Source organism: Ambystoma mexicanum, chromosome 4q (genome assembly GCF_040938575.1).
Source record: "Ambystoma mexicanum isolate Mex_15411 chromosome 4q, UKY_AmexF1_1, whole genome shotgun sequence".
Taxonomy (NCBI): Eukaryota; Metazoa; Chordata; class Amphibia; order Caudata; family Ambystomatidae; genus Ambystoma; species Ambystoma mexicanum.
Window position 1 is genome coordinate 598,266,326 of NC_090928.1, and position 23,815 is coordinate 598,290,140.

The window sequence follows — 23,815 nt, forward strand, 5'->3', positions numbered from 1 at the left end:
TTGCATTGCGAGCGGAACATCTATGAACTGCACCGACCGTAGTTAATAATACCCTCAAGAACATGATAAAGAGTCTTATCGGTAAGTGGGTCGTTCAGGCAATAATGAGCAATCTGCAGGGTAGACGTATTTTTGCAACATATGCATCAAAGAAATATGTCAATGCGAAAGTTACCTTGATCAGATTAACGTATGGCACCTACATACTCTATTTATTAAATTGAGAATTGGCATCTTGCCTTTAGCAACATTAAGAGAAGTGTTGGAGTCTGGCTCCTCTCTGATGTGCTCTTTTTGCCCTTGTTTCAAAGGAACTGTTCAACATTTTTCAGTTTATGTGCACCTTATATTCAAACATTACACGAATAAACCTCAGGCCATGTTTGAAAAATAATGCTGGCAGCGATTTACACACAGCAGAATGGCTTTGTAGAAGAATAATTCATGAGGCTGTTGTGTTTTCGGTGCACATTTTTTCTCTCCAAAGCCTGGTATGAAATAAATGTGTCGAAGCGCAGTCATTTGTTTTAGGCAGACTTTGCATAGATGCGTTTGATGTTCTCCTGACTGTATGAAATCAAAGTATATCATAATGACAATCCTGGATTAGTGCATCAATGTTTTTGACAATATATATGTGTAATCATTTATGCTATTTAACTCTTTGGCGCGTATAAGTCTTTGCGATTGTAAATGTTAAAAATAATACTTTGGAATCAATTACTTGTTGGCTTGTGTTGAATAATGTTATGCTTTTATGACATTCATGTCGAAATAAACTGCAATGATGATGATTAATGCAGCAATAGACTTCCTGAGAAAAGGGCACTCTTTTGACTCAGAACGTCCTTCATCACTGTGCATGTATTTGATATGTAGCACTATTTTGGCATTTGAGGCTACACTGGGCCTTTGACAGCCGAAACCTATTACTTTGCAATTGGCTTTCCTTGTCGCCTTCCTCAAGATCTGGTTGTTTCTCTTCCTCTGTAACGGCCTCAACTTCCCCAAGGCTTCTCCTCTAAGAACCAGAAGCCTGCATCACGTTCTGTTTTCTCGTTCTCTTGGTACAGAAGGGCACTGGATGGAGGAGCCATTTTTTCGGGGCCAAGAAAAGGCAGGCTCGACTTCAATGGCATTCCTGACTCCGTCCTATCAGGGGGGGAAGTCAGAGGAGCCGATGCCAGGAGCCGGCTGGACAGAGCCCAGAAGTACAGATTGGGATAAGACTCACAAGGTAAATGGTCCGGCCATGGCATCGTTGGGCCACTGCTGCTGGTGCCCTGGATGATGCTGTCCAATCAGGAGCAATGGCACTGGCAGTGCCATGGTAACAGAGTCTGCACAGCACTTCAAAAGTAGGTCATGCAGTGCATATAAGCAACTCGCCAAGGCTTGTAGGCGTTTGGGTGCCATTCTGGCTTTGAGATGCGGAAGTGCTCTTGCAAATCTAGGTGTCATGTAGGGAGATCCTGCTCAGGGTCGCAAACCCTATCTGTCTCAGTAAATGTGAAAGCTCCTCCATGAAATCTCCTTCGCCCTCTATATCCAAGCATGGAAGCCACTGAGAGCATTACTCTAGTCCCACCAGGATCAGACAGAAAGGGGTAAACACACCTAGAGAGTCATCTCTAGGCCTGCAGGCTATGGTGAATCAAATAATTACCAAGGATCTGAAGAAGGAGAAAGTGGGCACTTCAAGGCCAGAGAAGCAAGAGAAAGCAGATCTGATGCTAAGCGCCACAATATGTCAAAGGACGCTGTCCCCACATTATTAAAGCACATACGGGAGACATTTGGATGCCATGGGGCAGAGGAAGGTCAGGGATTTCTTGAGTTGCTACGATGTAATGGCTACTTCAGGGACACCCATCATCAAAATGGTTAAGAAGGCAATTACCTGGGAATTGGCCAGCCCAGAGAAGGTGATCATACCCAAAAGTATCTCTGAGAGGTATCCCATCAGGGTGAGTGAATCAGCCCTGTTGGAATATGCTAAGGTGGACTCAGTGATCCCTAACCTGACTGCGAAGCCTTTGCTGGCCGTCGATAATATGGCACAGTCCAATTCCACAGAAAGGAAAGTTCATGGCTCCAACCTCTCACTTCTAGCCCGAAAGTATCTACAATGCACACTCTGCTTAAGGATGTGGAGGAAATCTACAGTGCAATGGAACAATGGATTGTGAGGACCTTCTGCTGCTGCTAGAGCAACTTCCCCAACTGATGTGGGATGCAGCTATAGACACCATCACAGCTTATCTGATGCCTGGATGTGTCCCACGTCAGTTGCCCGGTGCCACATCTACATTACAGATTGTAAGGCAGCCACAGCATTTAGGAATCCATGGGGTTGTTTAGCTATCATGCATGAGTTGGTACCCATGATGACGGAAGGCTTTATTCTTCAGAATCTATTGAGTAGAAAGCTGGCACTACTATGGGGCCTTCCCCTGGCATTAAGATCTCTCTTGGAGACCCCTTAAAAACACTTGGAGCAAGTGGGCCGGGAGTGTTTTCTTTTGGATATTTACTCACTGAGGTGTCAGGGGAGTTCTATGTTGTCGAAAGCTTACTTTACAGTCCGTGGTCGGTGGAGGAGGAGCATAGACTGGCCCTCTTGGATGTCAGGAGAGCAGTGTTGACTTACCTTAAGAGGACTGAACACTTTAGGGGTTGCAACAGTTTCTTGGTTAACTTTGTTAGGAAAATAAAGCGTTCCAAACCTGCTGTCTCTTCCCTCAGGCGGGGTTTCCGGACAGTTATCTCAAAGGCATATGAGTTGGAAGACGCTTCTCTCCCTCTGTGGATTCCTGGCAACTGGCCTCCCTCGTCACCTTCATCTGCAAATTGAGGAAGGTGACGAGGAAGGCTGGTTGTCCGGTAATGTCTATATCATGTGTGGCATTCCTGCAACTGGCCTTTCTCGTCACTTAACTCTAACTCCCACCCTCCCTAAGGGTGTCCAACAGTTCCTGGAGTGTTCAGGAGGTCACATGGCATCCCTGTGCCTATGGGTGTTTAGGAAAGGAGGAGCCTTGGGGAAGTGGAGGACATGGCAGATAGAGAAATATTCTGAAAATGCTTTTATACAGAAGAGTAGGAACCTCAATTTCTTGAGTCAAGTGACAAGGAAGACAAGTTGTAGTAATGGGGATTATCATATGTAATCTAGGAAATGGCTTTTCCAGTTATTGTTTCTGTGGCCATCAAAAATGCTAAGCATGCTCCCAGTTCACAGACATTTCTCTCAGCTACTGCTATGTAAGCAATATGTTGTGGCTCGGTAAAGGATAAAAAAAAACTCAAAGCCTTTGGTTATGTAAGTCCAGGAGAGTGATGACCATCGTGTTGGGTTTGTAAATCCTATCTCGCAATGTGATTTATTTTGCAACTATACATCCCTCTTTCCAGTAACTCATGAATACTCTTTTTTGTATCCTCAAACCAGGCACATTCTGAGAGCTCGGAAGATTGACAGTTTTATTTTACGAAGCATTGATTGGCCTGTATGACTGCTTACACCTGCTTTGATAAAGTCCTATTCAGGGGCTGCTGGTGTTCCTTGACTATCAATGTGAGTGCTTCGGGTGATGGGTTTGTTATGCAGCGGTGTTTGACTAAATGTGTCGCAACTTGAACTGAACAACTAGCATCAGAGTCTCTGTGAGGATGAGAGATGGCAGGATAAATCACATGTTCGCCATTTACACAAACGGCCTCATCACGAGTTGGGCGGTAACCCTGGCGGTAATAGCGTTACTGCCAAACCCGTCAGAGCTATTAACGCCGGATCACGGGTTTGGCAGAGCGGTAAGTCCCCATTCCCCATTGGGCCCATTCGGGAATTCCTTATTCCCCATTGGGCCCAATCGGGAATGTTCAGTGCTATTACCGCCGGCGGTATTACCGGCGGCAGTAATAATGCCAAAAATCGGAAGAATCGCAGCAGATTTGTCCACAGCTCAGAGCTGGGGGTAAATCCGCCAAGCCCGTGATTTGGCAGACCCTTAAATACAGCAGCAATAGCGTTACCGCCGCATTTAAGGGTTACCGCCAAACTCGTGATGAGGCAGAAAGTCTTGAGCAGCAAAATGCAGGTGTCCTCTTTTTTGAGGGTTGATTAGCTTGGGAATTCTGGAATACTAGCATCTTTGAATTCAGCTGAACAAATCCCTACACGGGAATGAAAAGCAACGAAAAGAAAACAGCTTATCTGAGCTGAAAAGATAACAAAACACACGTTCACATGTGACGTGCAGTGTGCGCATTAACAAATTGAGGGGACATGCCCCGTGTGGCATGTGTGTATGTTGTCCCCTGACTAGACGGTCCACCGAGGTGGATATCGGACTTCCAAGACTCTGGGAGCAAAGAGGCTTCACAAATTGTAATTCAAGCTTTGTGATATATGCCATTTGGTGTCCGTGCCGTAAAATATACATCGGCAAAACCGAGCGAAAAATCAAAGTTCGCATCAGTGAACATAAGAGCTGCATTAGACTCAAGAACTTAACAGCCCCGATGGTAGGGCATTTCATAATGCGCAACCATAATTGTGAGGACCTGAGATGGACTGTATTAAAAAAGATCATGATAACTAATAACGCCGCTGTGGATAAACAGACTTTATCTAAGGAAGAGACCAAACTTATTTTTTTGAGTAAAAGCCATGTGGTGGGCTTAAATGAGGCAATAGATTGGAATTTTTAATCTATTATCTGATTGGGTTACATCCCGGGTTTCAGAATGCTGGCTCGGTTGTCCCCTTTGATAGTTACCATCTATTGATACACGTTATAGCCTTTTGAGTTTGACAGGATTGACTGGGTTTTCATTTCACAATGTACTGTAGAAGTTGTCTGATGTATGCAATTGTATCCAAGACACTGGTGCTTGTTCCCCCTGCCACTCGTGTGCTATTCTGCCCCGGTTTTTGTTTGTCTCCCCTGGTGATAATCATGGGTCCCTTATTCACACATTTGAGACACATGGTCATTTTTACTAACGGCTCCTTATCGGCACCTTATTGGCTGTATAACTAGCCGTGCTCCTATTGAACCGAATAGAGACGTTCCGTGCCGGCTCGACACACGTTACGTACTAATCATGCGTACGTCACATGACACTACGGGGCGGTCCTTTTAAATCGGATCCCCCGAGCTGGACTGATGGTGACGCCGGCCGATTGGATGCAAGCGGCCACCCTGGATATTTGTCAGTAACCAACCATTGAGGTACGAACAGCTACTGGGATAATTCCCTTTGTAACTCCGCTACATACGTAATATACTCGAGCACGAGCGCGGAGATTATGTTATGATTTGTTGCCTGTTATCGAAGAGTTACTGAGGTCAGAGTAGTCTTAGGGATAGTTCCCTCTGTTATTCCTCTTTTTGTACCAGGCATTTCTTGTTCAAAAACCAATACTACGGTGTATTTGTCTCGACTTCACAAACCGTATAGACTTGTAAATACTGGACGCACGGTACACTCGTGCGTCTTACACCCGTGGGTGTTGACCCTTGCTGTAGAACTTTTAGCGGTGAACGCACTTTGTGTATCAGATGTTTCGAGCATAGATGTTATCCTGGTACCCATTACTTTAAGGAATATGTGACAGTTTAATTATCATCTTCAGGTCCATTTCCTTCTATGATTCTCCTCTTCTTTTTGTCGTTTTGTCTTTTTTGTCCCAGAATTAATTACCTTCTTGGTCACGATTAACTTGGCAACTGCGGCTGATACTATTGTATTAGAAAAGCTCCTTCTTGATACTATTGAGACTCTTGCATCGATTGAAAAGAGGTCGACCACTTTATTGAGGTGAGTTTGTCTCCTGCCGGGACTCTTAGGTACTAAGGAAGTATATTGTGGGGACCGGCATTCCTGATGGGGTTACTTGTAACTTAGCTGCCCTCCAGACTTTACGCTAACATATGGTATTGTTCATGTAGTTTTCCACGGATCTACATAATGTATGGTTTCTCACTGTGTTCTCGTTTGTGTTTTCCGCTTCTGCGTTCACAGACAAGTATCAAGTTGCCATTTCCCTTGTACTGAGCACAGGTTGAGGATGCTCCTCCTAATAATCAATTGAATGGACGCCGGGTGTCTCCGCGGTGACGCAGTGCTACCATCGGTGTGATATTGTGAATCACCTTTGTTTGGGTCTTCCCATTACAAAATCACAGAATACGAAATGTAAGTGTCGTTATAATGACGACTTTCATTGTGGAACTCTTTTTCCACTTTTTCCACTTTTTCTCAACTTTTTCTCAACTTTTCTCATCTCTTGACGTTTTGACTATATGGACTTCTTTGTAACTCGAGGTTTTTCCTTTCGGCGAGGTATTGCTTGGTGAATTGTGAGTATCTGAAGGGTACCAAGTGGTGTTGGTGATGGTGGATAGATTGTGGAGACCCTAATTTATGTAGGTGTCTCCCATTGATTTGTGGATTTTGTCCGCTTTCTGTTTCCCGTGTTGAAGAGAGCTGAGAGGTATTAATAACCTCATCTACGCCACGTTAATTTGAAATACGATGGCAGTAATGGTCAATCATGTAATTTGAGCAATTTAGCCTGATTGACTGAGTGTTCTTTTGCTTGCATTTAGGTGTACTCTGTTGGTGTATTCTACAAAATTCCTTCTTTCCCATGTACAATTCATCTGACCCCGCTGGACCATATTGCCCCTGAAGAATTTCTGTCTTCTGGATGATATACAGAAAGAAACATGTCGGGTTGGGGATGTATTGTTATTTAGTAGCAAAATAAGAAATCAATTTTACCCAAGCCAAGGAAGTCCATAATAACATGGAATATGCTCGTAGGTGTTATATCAATGGTTCGTACTAATAAGTGACTAGATGCGGTACAATGATGTCTTATATTTGAGATTTTATTGAGGACAAATTGTTTTAGTATTGTAAGGATTGTGAGTGAGCTTTTTGAATGATTAGTGTATGCATGTGGTATGGTTGCAGTGGAGTTGGAAGTGGTTTATGGATTAGAACGGTGTATCAGACCAGTCCATCAATGAATTGTAGAGACTGGTCCACATGAATTATTGTTGATACTAATATCGGTGTATGTTTTTATTAAAATATGACTTTTTCTAATGATTTATTTAATAAATGTTAATAAATTACATATATTTAATTGATCAAGCGTCTACTGGGTTGAATTTAATTGTTTCACCTCATGAGAATTGTTGACTAATAGACGTATACACCCCTTTGTTGCTGTACATACTCAATATTTAGTATGAGTCTTTAGGTTTTGTTGCTATACCAACAGAGGCCACCGGAACACTTTACTACTCTGACCCCCTTTTTTCAATTCTTCGCATTAACAAAGGACCTGAAAAAAACATTCTGGCAGCATTCCTTACCGAGAATAGCAGTGCCATGCAGAGGAGAAAATCCCCCTTGCGGGTTCAGGTGTACAATAACCTTTGTCTTCTGCTCTTGAGTGATATTTCAATGCTCTCTCTAATTTCAGATGAGGGCAGTGGAAAGTGTTGCTAATGGAAACGGCATGCATTGTAAATGCCATCTGAATAAATACAAGTTAACATTTGTGCGATGTAAGATCACACATTTGTGAGGTTAATAGCCAGAGGCCAATACCAGTGTGCCTTCTCATGGGTGTTACTCCACAAGCCAGACCTACATTATCCACAGGTGCTGAGACCCGCAATCCCCATCTGCAACGACAACAAGCAGACCCATATGGGCTTGGAGTGAAGCCAGCCGCATCTGCTGAAGAGCAGCCATAAGGGAGAGGAGGGAGAAGGCCACTCTTTTCTCTCTTATGTTATCCAAACACTGGTATTTTTCTGTGATCTTAGATAAGCACACAGTGGGCCTCATTATGACCCTGACGGTGACGGTATGAACGGTGCCGCAAAGGCACCGTTCATACTGTCCCGCGGCATTACGAGTTCTGCTCGCGGGTTCCTGATAGCCCGCCAGGTCTTACCTGGTGGGCTGTGCGGCACCCGCAAGCATAACTCGTAATTGCGCGGGCACCGTTATAAACGGTGCAGGCGCATCCATGCTCCCCAACCTCTCCAAGCAATACCGACATCCGCGAATGGGCAATTACCGGCCCATACATCTCGTAATGGGCCGTTTATTGCCCAATCACGGGAGGCGGTGCCGATAGCGAGCATGGCGGTAGCCGTGCCTGCCATACAGGCACGGCTACCGCCATGCTCGTAATGAGGCCCAGTAACTGTTTAATATCCGTAGTGGATCCTTATCATCAACATATGAATACATTCTCGCCTTTATATTTCAGTTTCAGTATTACTTTGAATCGCCTAAGGACTTGATCCCCAAAGACGGGTGAGGTGTAACCCTGTGACCCTGTGAAACCCTGTGAATCTGATCCACAAAAAAAGCACTCATTGTCAATATGACCACAAAAGATAATGGGGCTCATTACTAGTTTGGCAGTGCAGTAAAAAACTGGTGGTGATTCTGCTACTGCCACTTTTACTGCACCGCCAAATTACAAGAACAGGAAAACTGCGGTAATTCCACCAGAGCTAATTAGCGTCAGAGGAATAACTGTCAAGAAAACCAGTAGTAATTCTGCCAGTGCTAATTCCACCAGTGGAATTACCGACAATAAAATCAATCGGAATTCCACCGAATTACAAGGTGAAAAAAGGCCGATTTACTGCCAAAAATAGTTGGGAATTCCTCCAAAAATGCTTTTCAGTTACCTCCACCTCAGAGGTCGAGGTAAATGAATGCAGGTGTGGAAAACATGTGCTTCACAAAGAGTATTCAAGGCCCACACCTTCCACTGAACCCATTTCGAAGCAACATGCAGCTCCTAGTGGACATGGAGTGTGGGCTCCACAACTTGATGTTATATATTGAGCTGGAGATGCATGCATTGTATCAACTGGCCAGAATCGGCCTCTGCCTCTGTTGATGCAGGTAGTCCAAAGCCACCTCGAGGTGGACGTGAGGATGCAAGGGAGGGACATATCATCCATCATGAATTGATTCAGAATTTCTTTTGATTACACCTATGTGTGCACTGTAACATAACTAACATCACTACAAATAATCATATTATGTACAATCAATGACTACTGTACTTATTTTTTGGAGTGAACTATTTTATTGTAAGTGAACAGGCCCTTGTCCACCCATCAGCCACATCCCCAACTGCCCCATTGCCTACCCACCATCCACATCCAGAATTGTCCTTTGCCCATGCACCACCCTCATCCCTGAGTGGGTGTGGCCAAGATGGAGCTGGCTGTGCCAACCCCAAAATGTGCTGGAGTGTCAGAGTCATTGCCCTGAGCAAGGTCTCATTGCCAGAGGAAATGGACTATGCCAACTCCCACACCTTTTGGCGCTCGACTGTCACTGCAGCTGTGGCATCAGCAACCCTCCTGCTCCTCTTCTCCACAGCGGCGATCAACCTTCACAGGGTACCCTGAATTGCAACCTGCATGGCCTGAGTTTGCTCCTTGTGCTCAGTGCGATGGCTTCCATACACTCCTGCCTCTTCTCAATTTGGCTCAGTATCTGCCATATCATGTCCAGTGTTGTTGTGGGGACTGGTGGGTGGTGGTTCATAGAGCATGTCCCCCCAGACACCCTTGGCCCACCATCTGCAGTGACATCATCATCATGGTGGAATCACTCTCCTGATCATGATGCCACTGCAGAGGCTGGCCAGTGTATGCGGGCAAAGACGTGGTGGTGAGAGGGAGGAAGTGGTGGTGAGTTGAGCTGATGGGCCAGACCCCTTGTGATGACAGGAGTTTGGGAAATATTTGCGTCAGTGTCCACTGCCACCCTAGTCGCAGAGCTGAGTATTGACACACTGGTGGCCTGATTCACAGAGACTGATGCAGCTATGCCGGTGGTCGCCACATATGGCTGTGGTAATGTGACTGTGGTGGTGGCCACGGCATCACACCGGCCAGAGGTGGAGATGGCACTGGTAACACCAATGCTGGCAGGTGAGCTGCTGATGCTGTAAGGGCATCGGGCACTATGGTGGCCGAAGCAGACTTTCTGCCTTTTTCCCTCTACCAACACACTGGCCTGCATCCCTGGGGGTGTGGATGGAGGGTGGCACTGGGGTTGAATTAGTGGTGCCAGAGGTGCCTGCTGTGCTGCTGCCTTCCTGTTCCTCCCGGCTGCCATGGCTACCTGTGATGAGATAAGTGACATGCCAATGTGTAAAAGGTAAGGGTGTGGGTGTTTCACATGTGATGCCAGGGACTAGATAGCTTTGTACCATGCAGCTGATTAATGTGTATTGACTGCCTGAATGCAGTAGGTGGCTTCTAAAGCCCTTCATGAGACTTGTGTGTGGATGGGTGGCATAAGCCCACATATGTCTTTCTGACCCATTGCATTGCATGTTTGCCTATGCCTATGTATGCAAGGGTGATGCTGTATGCCCGTGCACTGGGGAGTTGTTGGTCCATCCAGGTTACACATAGAAACGTATATGTTGCACGTATGGTACTTTTTTACACTGTCCTCTCACTGAATCTCCAGTGTTCTTGGGTGTGAGCTGGCAGGTGGCCGGCTCATTGATGTTTTCCATTTTGAATTGTATTGCCAGCCCCATAGTCAGCAGGTTGACAAGCAGTGAAAAGCAGGTGCTCTATGTTGTGAATCTGAGGTTTCACATTGCACTTACCAGGCTCAGGTTGGCTGCCAGCACCACACTCAGCTGTTCTTACTCCTTCCAGCCCTCCAAGGTGGAGTATGGTGCTGACCGTCTCCTGCCAGAGAGTCTGGACCAGGGGTTCCACAGTGCCTCCTCCTGTGGCAGCTGTCTCCCTGTGGTGTGGGGCAAGGAGAGTGCACACCCTGGCCTTCAGGTCAATCCATCTTTTTTTTTGGTCCTCCCATTCCCTGGGTACAGGCCCTACTGCCAGCAGATTGTCTCAGACCTCTGACCAGATGGAGGACTTACGCTGCAGTGTGGTCGTCCTGTTACTGACCCCATACAATGCATCAGCGTTGGCCACCACCTCATCGCCCAAGACTGTTATCGCTGCTTCTATGAATTTGGATTTATGCTGCCTAATTTCCAGGACACAGGTTTTAGATTTCTCCCCTGACATGGCACGTCACTTTAGTTTCCTTGGATGGCTGCTACACCTTGAGATATTCAGTTGACTGTGTTTTTCAAAATGACTGCTTTTCAAGCCTGGCAGTAATTCTGCTGACTATTTCCATTTGGTAATTCCTCCATTCTTGATGGCACTAACGGTAATTCTGCCAAATCTGAGCGGAATTACGGCCTGAAACCCATTTATGGTGCTAAATCAGCCATATGGAATTACTTTGACTGGTAACGGTGTGTGCGTGCTCCCGACGACTTGTAATACAGCAGTAAGTCTGCCGTACACCACAGCAGTAATAGTAATTCTGCTGGGCAGAATTCCTGCTGGATTAGCACTGAACTCATAATGAGCCTCAATTTCCTGACAGGCATAGAGTAAAAATAACTCTTCAAAACGGAAGATTAGTGAAAGTGATCTTTCACTGAAAAGAAAACATAGTCCAACTTTAATACATTTTAAAAATAAATAAATACATAGGGGGTTATTACAAGTTTTCTTGTGCGGGAAAAGTGCTGGGAAAAGTGGTGGTAATTCCGTCACTGCCACCTTTTCCACACCGCAAAGCGACATGTTTGTCGGTGTGGGTCACTGATTTACCTCCAGCCAAGAGAAGAGTTGGAGGTAAATCAGGCCCCCACTGGCAAAAAACAGCCGGTATTTACTGCACCGGTTTCCCTGACAAGAAGGGAGAGAAGGAGGGGTGCATTCAGGTGCAGGTTTAAAATCAAATTTAAAAAAGGCGGAATATCTTCAAGAAAGGTGTGGAGCTAATAACCAAGGGTGCAGAGAAATGTATATGCAGGAGAGGGGTTGGAGTGACTTCCAAGAAGAGGAGGGGGGTGGGATAAGAAGAAAGCTGGTGGGGAATATTAGACAGAAGTAGAAGTGCAGACACACCCATGGTTTAAGGGGTGTAAGTGGGGGGGTGGTGGAAGTACAAGCATGGGGTGAAGTGTTGATGAGGTAGGAAAGAAAGAAACCAATGAAAAGGTGCCGGAAAGGTCCTCTTTGACATGAGACCTAGGGCCTCGACCAGTCCGTCTCTTAGCTCAAGAGTCTGTTATTTCGTTGTTCCCTTTGCATGATCTCCCTGTCTAGAATCAAGGCTTAGGAAAGTGTTTTCCCAGCCATCTTGTCCAATCGCTGTGCGGCATTCAGCCCTGCTGTTGGAGGCTATGTCTTCGTCTATGTGTGCATTTTGTAAAGGCCTGGCTGATATTTTCTGCTAATTCATGATACGTCTTATCTATAGGGATGGCTGAGTTTGTCTCGAGGCCTACCTATGTATTGTTCCTGGGATAAGTGTAAAAGCTTACTTTCCCTGACTAGCCTTGTTAGAATTTCTAATGGTTTTCTAATTAGTGTTACAAGTCACTATACTTGTGGTCTGGTTTGCATCCTATAGCATACATCATGCCTAGTATTTTACTTATTACTGCACTGTTTACTGCACTGTTGTTGGTGTGCACTGGGCCTATAAAGGGAGTTATAAATGAATGGGATTGTTTTCTGTATGTTCCTGCTTTGCTTCCATTGGACTTTCGGAGCTTGTATGTTTATGCATGGTGGGGGCGTTGTATGTTCTTCCCAACAAACTCTTCAAAATTGTTTTGGACCCTAGGTTTCTCTGGCCTATTTCAGTTTGAATGGCTGTTGGGAGCTTCCCTGGCTTTTGTCCCTCTACCAACTTCAAGCTTCTTCAGGAGCCTAAATCAACCCCTTCATCAGCTATTCCTAGGATCCTCCTTTTACATTTCACTATGCTATTCCTGCTCTCTGGTCTTCACATCCTCTCTCTCCTCTTAGTTGCAGGGCCGGAGAATCTCAAAATGGAGGATGCTCAGCGCACCTGTCAAATTCAGCATGGAGCTGCCACCAGCCCATACCCTGCTCTGCGGGCCACCCACAGGTGCCCAAAAACATACACTAGAAGAAGAAGTGCATATTGGTCACACACTCCATTCACCCATGTCCCACCCACAGGGCGTACCCACAACATACAGTCACTGGGAAGGCTCCAGTCAGTCTGGACTGGACTTCACAACAACACCATATATGGAACTTCCACCCAACAGCCAGTCAGGGGGAAGGGACAGAGTCAGGGCTTCCCAGGACTTTGGGAAAACAAGGTAACAGGTAATAGAAAGCAAGAGGCGACAGGGGCCATCTGGTTTTCCATCAGGAATCAACTGATTCCAGTGGCAGGGCCGGAGAATCCCAAAATGGAGGATACTCAGCGCACCTGTCAAATTCAGCATGGAGCTGCCACCAGCCCATACCCTGCTCTGCGGGCCACCCACAGGTGCCCAAAAACATACACTAGGGGCATAGGGTTGTACCCCCACCCATGGGTGCCGTAAGGTTATCCCACGGGTCTGTTCACCAAACCAAAAGAGAGAGAGCTGCACCGCCAGGAGTCCCACATGAACTCCTGCGCGGAAAACACGACAGAACACACGATAAAAAGGCAGTAAAGGACAAGCATACGGAGGCCCTGTCCCTCCGATGCATTTCCAGCATCACATGTATGTCTCATCAAATGGTTTTGTTTACTGTCTTACTTTTTGTCAATACCTGGCCCAAATCATTTTTTATAGATAAACAAACATGGGGACGTCTCCCACCATTGGGACACGTAAACACAAGATCAATTTCATGCAGGGATGTCGAGGGGGAGTCAGAAAGACCTTCCCTTCCCAACAATTGCTCCTCCTACTCTTTGGCTCTCAGCTCTTTCTTCTCCTCCTTGATAGTCTACTGCTACAACTCTTTCAACTCTCTACTCTCTTCCTTGATGTTTCACAGGCCCTACTCCACCTCAAACATCAACTCTCTCCACTCCTTCCCCTTGATGTGTCATTGCTTCTTCTCCTTTATCGTCTTCCCCTCCTCTCTCCATGATCTTAACTTTTTTCCCCTTCCCTTTCACCTCCTTCACCTGGCCTCCCCGCTTTCTCTGCATCTTCCTTTCTCTCCGCACTGCCAATAACTCTTTCAGCTCACACTTCAAACTCCTGTATTGCACATCCCCTGTTTCGCTCACCCACTTTTATCATCCCGTGGAAGATCCCACAGGGCTTCTATCTATGGGTGATTTCAGGTGTGCGAAAATTGTGAGCAAGTGCTATGAGTGGTGCTCATATCCCAGAACTACAAAACACTCGCCCAATATCAGTTTGTTAGTGGGATCCAGTACAGCTTTGCTGCCCATGATTATTTGAAGGGAGAGTACATCTTGATTTTAGAATCCGCATAGTAGCAATAGCTGTCACTTGCAGTGTGAAGTCCTTCTTAAAATTGTTTCTCTTCCTATGAACGATGGTATATCGGGTCAGCCATAGGCTGTGTGAACTGAATTTGCAGAGACGTGCCTTCAATAAAAACAAATCCTCTGAATTACTATTGTTGCCCACACAAACACCCGTGGTAGTGGATCTGCAGACGTTCGAGCTTTTAACAGCCAATTGTTTCTCTTGTCAATGTGACAAGAATTGCCGGGCTGGCAGAGTGGCTCAAAAGGATTGGCTCTTTTTCTTCAGCTGAAAAGGGATCCCTTCTGTACACTGATAGCTCCAAAGGTACATAAAGGAGCCTATATACACCGTTTAGACTACTTGATGACACTTGTTCATACATCTTTCTCTTTCCATTTCTCCAACTTCTTTAGTGCACGTTCCTTGAATGTCTGAACAATTGACTCCATGGGAGTCACTGTCCTGATTTGCCAACCTTTCAGTCTGATTAGTTATAGTCTGGTGGCTGGGTTTCTGCGAAACACGTACTGCTTGCAATGGGCTTTGGAGCTTGCTGTATCCTTGGTATCCCGTCTCGGGTGCCTGCATCACAGAGTGAGTAGTAGGTCCTGAACCTTAAGATCACTCTATACCCATCACCCAGCCTCCAATAGGAGGTTTTGTCACAGGTTGCAGAACGCAGAAAGGGGAGTTTTTATGCGTGTAGCTACATTGCAGTTTCTGAACGCAGAAAGGGGAGTTTTAATGCGTGTAGCTACATTGCAGTTTCTGTAATAGAAGGGCTCCTGCTAGTTTACTCTTATTATGTTTGGCTGAAAAATGTATCTGTTGTATGAGCCTTTGGATTTGTGTAAGGAAAACACAGTATTGGGTTTGCGGTCCCGTTTTTGTGAATCGTTCATCACTTCAGGCCTTTTCTGAATCTAACATGCCACGCCAGCAACAACCTAACTAGATGAATACTCCTGCCACTCCATTTCTAACACCTCCTCTGATCCCTCCTCCCCTCCTAGCACCAAGCCTGCTAAATCTAAACGTATACCAAGCAACTCTTACCCGCACTTGCCGCTTTAAGGAGAGCAGCCCTCTGAACTAGGAGGGAGGAGTTTGGTGACGTGTAGGGGAGGAGGAGGGAGAGTGAACGGGGTTCCTAGTTTGTATTATTAAATAAAGTTAGACGTTTGTTTTCAAAGCTCCGTCTTGCGTCCTTATTCACAGGCCCTGTCCGGGCAACAGTAACCTGTCTATGAAACAGATTTTAAACATATAGAACTATGCAGTGAATTTGAAGGTGACAATGGGGACCGGAGGGAATGGAGGAGGCACCCCGATAACCGGGGCAGGGGCCTTCCTCCTTGCGCTCTCTCGTCCCTCCCCCTCAGGGGCAGGGGAGAGGGCGGCAAAGGAAACAAAAGGAAAGGGCGCCAAAAGCCTGCAAAAGCCCGCGAAGCGCAACAAAAGAAGAGGGAGGAGCTCGGGCTACATAAGCGGCGGGCGCCCGGCACACAAGCATTTGCAGCTCTTCCAGCAGCCGGGTGCCCGTCAACATCGGAGGATTTCGTTTTCTGATTTCGTTTTTGCTTTTGTTGGACCCCAGGAGAAAGGCGAGCCCCAGTCGGCGGGCAGCAAAGGAAGAAGCGCACAAGCGGCGGAACGGGGAAAAGGAGCGGGCACAACGAAGCCGTGGACGGCTGAAACGGAACAAGCAGCCGGCGGCTTCGACTCACCTGGATCGCTCTTCGGCAGTGGGACCTGCGGCGAACAAAGCATCCGCTTGGCCTAGGAAGTGAAGCTCGCGGAGCCGGAAGAGAGAAGCGGCGAAGAGGCGTCACGAGCACGGGGGTCAAAGGAAGTCTCTCCGTGCAGCGGAGCACCAGCGGCCCCTTCACCAGACCATTACAGAGGTGGCGAAGGGGCGTTGCTAGCACGAGGGACAGAGGAAGTCTCTCCGTGCAGCAGAGCAGCAGCGCTCACCCAGCTAACCCCCACCCACCCGCATTCCGGGTGAACAGTACAGAGGTGACGAAGGAGCGGTGCTATCGCGAGGGGCAGAAAAAGTCTCTCCGTGCAGCGGGGGCAAGCAGTAGAGAGCGGGCACCAGAGAGGAAGGAGTACAACGCGACCCACAGAAAGGGACCGGAAGAAGAAGGTTGCGTAGAGGCTGTTTTCAGTGCCGGTACGGCAAATAGGGTCGCACCATTAAGCTGAGCAACGGCAGAGCCCGGCTGTAAAGCGTAAGAGTAAGACTGCCATTAATTTGAACTACATTGGCCAATAAGAACCATGGAGGTTCAAGGGAAAAGCCATGAGGACCAGCAGAAGGACGATCTGGAAGCGTTTTTGATCATGGCAAGGAGGGCTGGGGACAAATATGGCACCAGCTGGATGCAGCAGATGGCATCACAGGTCGGAGCTGAGGTTGCAGGGCGCAGCCAGAGGTCGGATTCACCACTCTTGTTTCCACCAACACCCGTGGAAGAGGCATGGGTCGAAGTGCACTTCCAGGAGGGAGAGGGGCAGGACATTGAGGAGCTCGAGGAAGAGGACGAGCCGGTGGGCAAAAGGAAAAGAGTGATGACCAAGAGAGCGAGGGACAGCCAGCAGCAGGCAGAGGCGGCTCAAAAACGGAAAGCCAACCCTAAGGGAAGGAGGAGGGCGCAGGACGCTGAAGCCACACCGGCACCTGTCCTTGCTGTGGCTCCAAGGCCAATGGGAGGTCCTCGCGGCACACCTGTAGCCACACCGGCGGTAGCAGCTGAGGGTCCAACCCCCTTGGAGATGGTGAAAGGTATGTTCAAGCAATGTATGGAAGCATGGGGGATTGGTGTAAATGGACAGATACCTTTTTGTAATACTAATGCCTTGAACCTAGTGGGTAAAGGGACTCAAAAGGGAGGTGTGGTCCCGCAGCAGGAGGGTCGGTTGGGGAGTCAGCCCATGATAGGGGTGAGTGGGCCGGTAGTAGGGGTGAACCTGGGGCAGACGGGGGGAGCGGGTCCTGCGATGCAGGGGACAAGCACCGCTTATACCCCCCAAATAGGGGGAACGCCATGGTGGGGTGCACAGGCCCCTCCACAGGTGCAGGGGCAAGAGCCGGCTAACAATACCACAATGTATGGGAGGCCCATGCCAGGGTTTGCGCCAGCCAGAGTGGCGATTAACGCGCTGGCTTGGCACATCCCTCTGGCATACAAGGAACGGGTGTGGAGGAAGGAGTTCATGGATATTCTGGAGTTGGTAGGGATGGGCCCCTCAGGACAGGGTTTCAGTGAGCCAACTGAAAGGGAAAGGGAGAAGAAGGAGAGGGAGAAGCCAAAAATTGAGCTCAATATTCATACCTGGTTGAGGGCATTCCGGGTGTATGCCACCATCATGTTAGAAAAATTCCCACAAGATGGCGTGGCTTTGATAGCGTACGAACAGTATATTCATGAGCAGTATTTGAAGCTTGGGGGAGATGCATGGATCAATTATGATAAGGGTTTTAGACTCAAAATGCAGGTTTGGCCAGCAATGACCTGGGATGAAGTGGATGTGGGAGGATACATAGACACACAAAAATGGTCCCATCCAGGCCAGTGGATGAGACTGTTCCAAGCGAGAGAGCAACACAGGGCAAGGGCAGGGGGTCCTACTCAAGGGGGAGGGGGTCCTTTCGAGGGAACTCTTCCTGGAATAACCGTTCCAACTACCAGGGGGAGTTACCAGAATGTTTGTTGTTTGCTGAAGGGAAGTGCACATATGGAAATTCATGCAGGTTCAAGCACACAAAGGGCCCGAGCGCAGGGAGGCACAGCTCCTCCAGCCGAGAGAGTAAGGCAAAGGGCAGCACAAAAAGCAAGGAAAAAAGCAAGCATGATTAAAACGCAACTACCAACGCCAATACGTTTACAGGCTATGATTCCATTTCTGAATGCATATTGTGACAAGGGTGATGCAAAGTTGTTGTGGGAAGGTTTCAGGTGGGGTTTTAAGATTCCTTTCAACGGGCGAATAGGACCAAGGAAGGCTTGTAATTTGAAGTCTGCTTTGTCAATGCCTGAGGTCTTGGCACTGAAAGTGGGAAAAGAAGTGCAGTTGGGGAGGGTGGCAGGTCCCTTCACCACACCTCCACTAGAAAACTTGGTAGTGTCCCCTTTGGGCCTGGTGCCAAAAAAGGAAGTGGGGCAGTACAGATTGATACAGCACCTGTCTTTTCCGGAGGGGGAGTCAGTTAATGATGGCATTTCAGAAGACCAATGCAGGGTTCATTACACGTCATTTGAAGATGCGGTGGAATTGGTAAAAGCGTTAGGTGAGGGGGCCCTCATGGGGAAGGCCGACATCGAGTCGGCGTTCCGCTTGTTGCTGATTCACAAGGACAGCCACCATTTGCTGGGGTTCAAGGTGTTACAGGAATACTTCTATGACAAATGTTTACCGATGGGGTGTGCAATTTCATGTGCTTATTTTGAGAGGTTCAGCCGATTCCTTGAATTTTCAGTAAGGCAAAGAGCCAAGGTTGGGGGGATACTCCATTATCTCGATGATTTCCTGTTTATTGGGAGAAAAGGAACACAAGATTGCAAGGAGCTCATGGGGGTATTTCAAGGGTTGATGGAGGAGTTTGGGGTTCCACTGGCAAAAGAGAAAACTGTGGGTCCAGTCACGACACTGGTATTTTTGGGGATTGAAATTGACTCGGTGGCAGGAGAATGCAGGCTGCCAGGAGAGAAAGTCAGGAAGTTGAAGGAGGTCATTGCAGGGATGTTGGGCAAGGAAAAAGCCACGTTGAAGGAACTTCAGTCCCTAGCAGGCAACCTGAATTTTGCAGGCAAAGTGATCCCGGCAGGTAAAGTGTTCGCTAGAAGCATAGAGCTGAAAACGGTGGGCTTGAAGCATGCGGGCCAGCATGTGCGCCTAGGAAAGGAGGTTAAAGAGGATCTTAAAATGTGAAATACTTTTTTGGACTGCTTTAACGGGGTGTTGATGTGGAAAGAAAACCTGGGGAATGGAAATGGCCGGAAGCTGGTCACCGACTCGTCAGGGGCTCTAGGGTTTGGTGCCATCTTGGGTAAGAGATGGTGCGGGCAGGCATGGCCGGCGCAATGGCAGGCAGAGGGGATCACCAGGGACATTACAGTACTAGAGTTGTTCCCGATAGTGGTGGCATTCAAGCTCTGGCCAGAACAAATGCAAGACAAAAAGGTGATGGTTTGGTCTGACAACCTAGCGGTAGTTCAGATTATCAACCAGGGAACAAGTAGGAACGGCAGGGCGCTGGGGCTACTCAGGGAGCTAACAAGGTGCTTGCTGCAGCTGAATGCAGAGGTCCGGGCACGACAAATACCGGGGGTTAAGAATGTTGCCGCTGATTCTCTTTCTCGTTTACAGTGGGGAAAGTTCCGGGAAAATCACCCAGAGGCGAGCACAAGGATGACACCCTTCCAGACACAATGGTGGGGATTGGTTGGGGAGATCTGAGCTCACTGATCGACACGGCACTCGCACCAGGCACAATGCGAAGATATAGAGGGTGCTGGGATCGATTCATAGCCTTTCAAAACAACATCCTGCCCAAGAGCGAGAAGGAAAAGCCAGTGCGGGCCTTTGTGGGATGGTGTTGGCAACAAGGAAGGTCCAGATCTTGGGTGGTCTATCACCTGGCAGCGGTTGCGCATTTCTATAAATTGGGGGGCAGGCCCGATCCCACCAAAGAGCATTACATTGTCATGGCAATGAGGGGTTGGGCCAAACAGGTGACAAGTAAACCCGACGAGAGACGGCCCATAGATGTGGGCAAATTGCACGAAATGATCAGGAGCTTAACGGTGGTGTGTAGGGATGATTATGAAAAAGCATTGTTCACAGCAGCCTTCTCACTGGAATTTTTTGGGGCTTTAAGGGTAAGCGAGTTGGTGCCAGCCAACAAGAAGGGTAAAGGTTTAAGTTTCCTTAGGAGCTGTGACATAGGGGTACAAGGAGAGCGGTTATACATATTTCTGAGGAGATCCAAGACCGATCAGACAGGGAAAGGCAGAAGCATTATGTTAGGGGGTACCCAGGACAGCCCGGTTTATCCAGTAGGAGGCGTAAACAGGTATTTGAATTGGAGGATTCACACGGGGGAGGAGGATCCTTTTCTGGTACATAACGATGGGACAGCGTTAAGCCTTTTTCAATTTAGAAAGGTGATGGACATGGCACTGGTGGAGGCAGGGTTCTCGAAGGGGGTCTACGGGACGCATTCCTTCAGGATAGGGGCAGCCACATCAGCGGCAGGGATGGGCCTGGGAGCAGAGGCAATCAAACAGATTGGGGGCTGGAGGTCCGGTTGTTTTAAGCGATACGTCAGGCCTGAAAAAATGTAAGACTAACGGTTCCTCCCTCCTATCTCCTCGCAGTAGCATCGATGAAGGGAAGGCGACGGTCCGCCTGGGTGGTGGGCCATTCGTTTGTATCAAGGGCCAGGGCAAGCTGGACAGCCAAGCAGGAGGAGTTGACCACCGGGGAATACCGGGTGCAATGGCATGGAGTGCCGGGTATGAAATGGGCACAGCTGCGGGGGCACGTGCGCAGACTCCTGAGGGAACATCGGAGGCCCAATGTTTTGGTGGTGGACCTCGGTGGCAATGACTTGGCTGGTCTGGGGAGGGGGATCTTGCTCAGGGAAATGATGTCTTCATTACATGAGTTATCGGCGGAGATGGGGGAGATCAAAATCGTGTGGTCAGAAATCATCTCGAGGCACGAATGGAGGGGCGCTGGGAGTCAGGCGGCCGTGGAGAATTCAAGGAGGAAGTTGAATTGGGCTATGGCTACATTTTGCAAAGGAAGAGGCTTTCAGCATATCAGACATGGTTTGATCAATCTCAAAAACACGGAGTACTACTTGAAGGATGGAGTTCATTTGTCAGAGCAGGGAATGGATTTGTTTTTCTGCAATATCTGCCCAAAATTGCTGGAATTATAAGCAAGGAAAGGGGGGAGCCACGGTGGGCGGTAACCCACCTTTGGCGTGGCGGGTTGTGGCAACCTATGATAAGACAAAGACTCCGAATGAGCCATTGCTAAACCGGAAGGGGCTTAGCCCAGTCTAGACAGCGCCTCCTGGGAGCCTAAACGGCGGGGGTGTCTGGCGGTAGCAATTGGGGCTCAACTTCCCCCCAACAAACGGCGCTCCCCCAGTCCGCAAAGACCTGCAGGGGCAGGCGGTTCTCAGACTCGAAGGCCTTGGGGGAGTTGTGCCTGCAATGGACATGGAGGTAAAGGGGGAAGCAGGACGAGGAGCAGTCGCCAAACTTTTTGGAACTATTTTCAATACCTGTTTGCAGTGGTTGTGTATATGTAAAAATAAATCTGCGGCCTTGTTATGTCAAACTAAAAGAAATGTCTCATGCAGCACCTTACTGGAGGGGAAAGGAATGGGGCTTGCAAATGAGAAATGTTTTATACAAATGGCATAGCTAATGGACAAATGCCCAGGTTATGAAGGTGACAAGGGGGACCGGAGGGAATGGAGGAGACACCCCGATAACCGGGGCAGGGGCCTTCCTCCTTCCACTCTCTCGTCCCTCCCCCTCAGGGGCAGGGGAGAGGGCGGCAAAGGAAACAAAAGGAAAGGGCGCCAAAAGCCCGCAAAAGCCCGCGAAGGGCAACAAAAGAAGAGGGAGGAGCTCGGGCTACATAAGCGGCGGGCGCCCGGCACACGAGCCCTTGCAGCTCTTCCAGCAGCCGGGCGCCCGTCAACATCGGAGGATTTTGTTTTCCCACCCTCCCACCCATCAGTTATGGCAGAGCCTGGACGTCGTTGTAGCAGGACGACCAGGGGCGGGTTGTGGCAACCTATGATAAGACAAAGACTCCGAATGAGCCATTGCTAAACCGGAAGGGGCTTAGCCCAGTCTAGAGAGTGCCTCCTGGGAGCCTAAACAGCAGGGGTGTCTGGCGGTAGCAATTGGGGCTCAACTTCCCCCCAACAAACGGCGCACCCCCAGTCCGCAAAGACCTGCAGGGGCAGGCGGTTCTCAGACTCGAAGGCCTTGGGGGAGTTGTGCCTGCAATGGACATGGAAGTAAAGGGGGAAGCAGGACGAGGAGCAGTCGCCACACTTTTTGGAACTATTTTCAATACCTGTTTGCAGTGGTTGTGTATATGTAAAAATAAATCTGCGGCCTTGTTATGTCAAACTAAAAGAAATGTCTCATGCAGCACCTTACTGAAGGGGAAAGGAAAGGGGCTTGCAAATGAGAAATGTTTTATACAAATGGCATAGCTAATGGACAAATGCCCAAGTTATAAAAGAAACACTGTTTTATTAACGATCGTTTGCCTTGCTATTACCGTCTGAGAGGTAATACCAAACCCTTTGTGATCATCTTGCATATGCTGTCGACAAAGCATTTCAGAAAAGAAACCATCATTCTGAAACCTGAGGATTATCTGCCCTCCCCCCCTGCAACTCCCCACGGGAAAGGCAATTTATTTATTTGCTTGCTGTAACCAAACGGACTGGCGAGCACTGTTGAAGAGGAGCAATTGCTTACAGCAAAAGCAAAAGAAGGCACATTTAATGTGAGCAATTTCATATCTTAAATAAACATAAACCTTGCATCCCTACAAGTTCCTATAAAAAGAGTTGCCATAGGAATGTTTTCTAAATGTACTTCTCTTTTAATGTTTAAAAAAAATAATCTTTGTTTCGTTTTCCATTATCAACATGACAAATTCCAATATTACATTGGTCAGAATCTCCAGTACACATGTTACCAGCATAGCTGAACCCCAGTTACCTCCTCCAGCCCCCACCTTCCCAACTTCTCCCTTCAACCCAATGTCTACCTTTCAGTTACCCATACTCTGTTCCAATCATTCGCCACCGCACTATATGCTTAGGGTGCACATCACAACAGGTGGGCCCTGAGTGTTCTCATGGCTGGGTGGGAGGGGTTGGTGGATTTAAGGGGGGTTGTTGACTGTCTTGGTTTTACTTGTTTGTGAATAAATCAATAAAAACAGTTAAAAAAATGAAATAAATCAAAACTTCTAAAATCTTTCATCTAGTTATCGTAGCTCTCACAGTGGTTAATCTTCAGAAGGCCCGAATAGTGACTGCGTCATCCACTTCCATGCAAGTAACACATCATCTTCTTCACAGTCCCTATTCCTTCTAGCTCTTTGCCAGATCACTGTTTCTGCAAGCGTCCATCTCTTAAGGTCCTCCCTCACTTATCTATCTTGAGGCCTTCCCCATCTTTCCATGCCATTGCAATCCTGCATTTAACTAGGACAAATGTCAGATCCACAAATCTCACCTTATGCGTCAGAGCCCACAGACTTCCCTTGGGGTATATCCCAAAATACAAATCTGGGGCAGATAGGTCTCTAAATGTTATTCATGCAATGTGCCATAAATTCCCATCCAAAATATTTGCACCACAGAGCAGCTCCAGAACATAT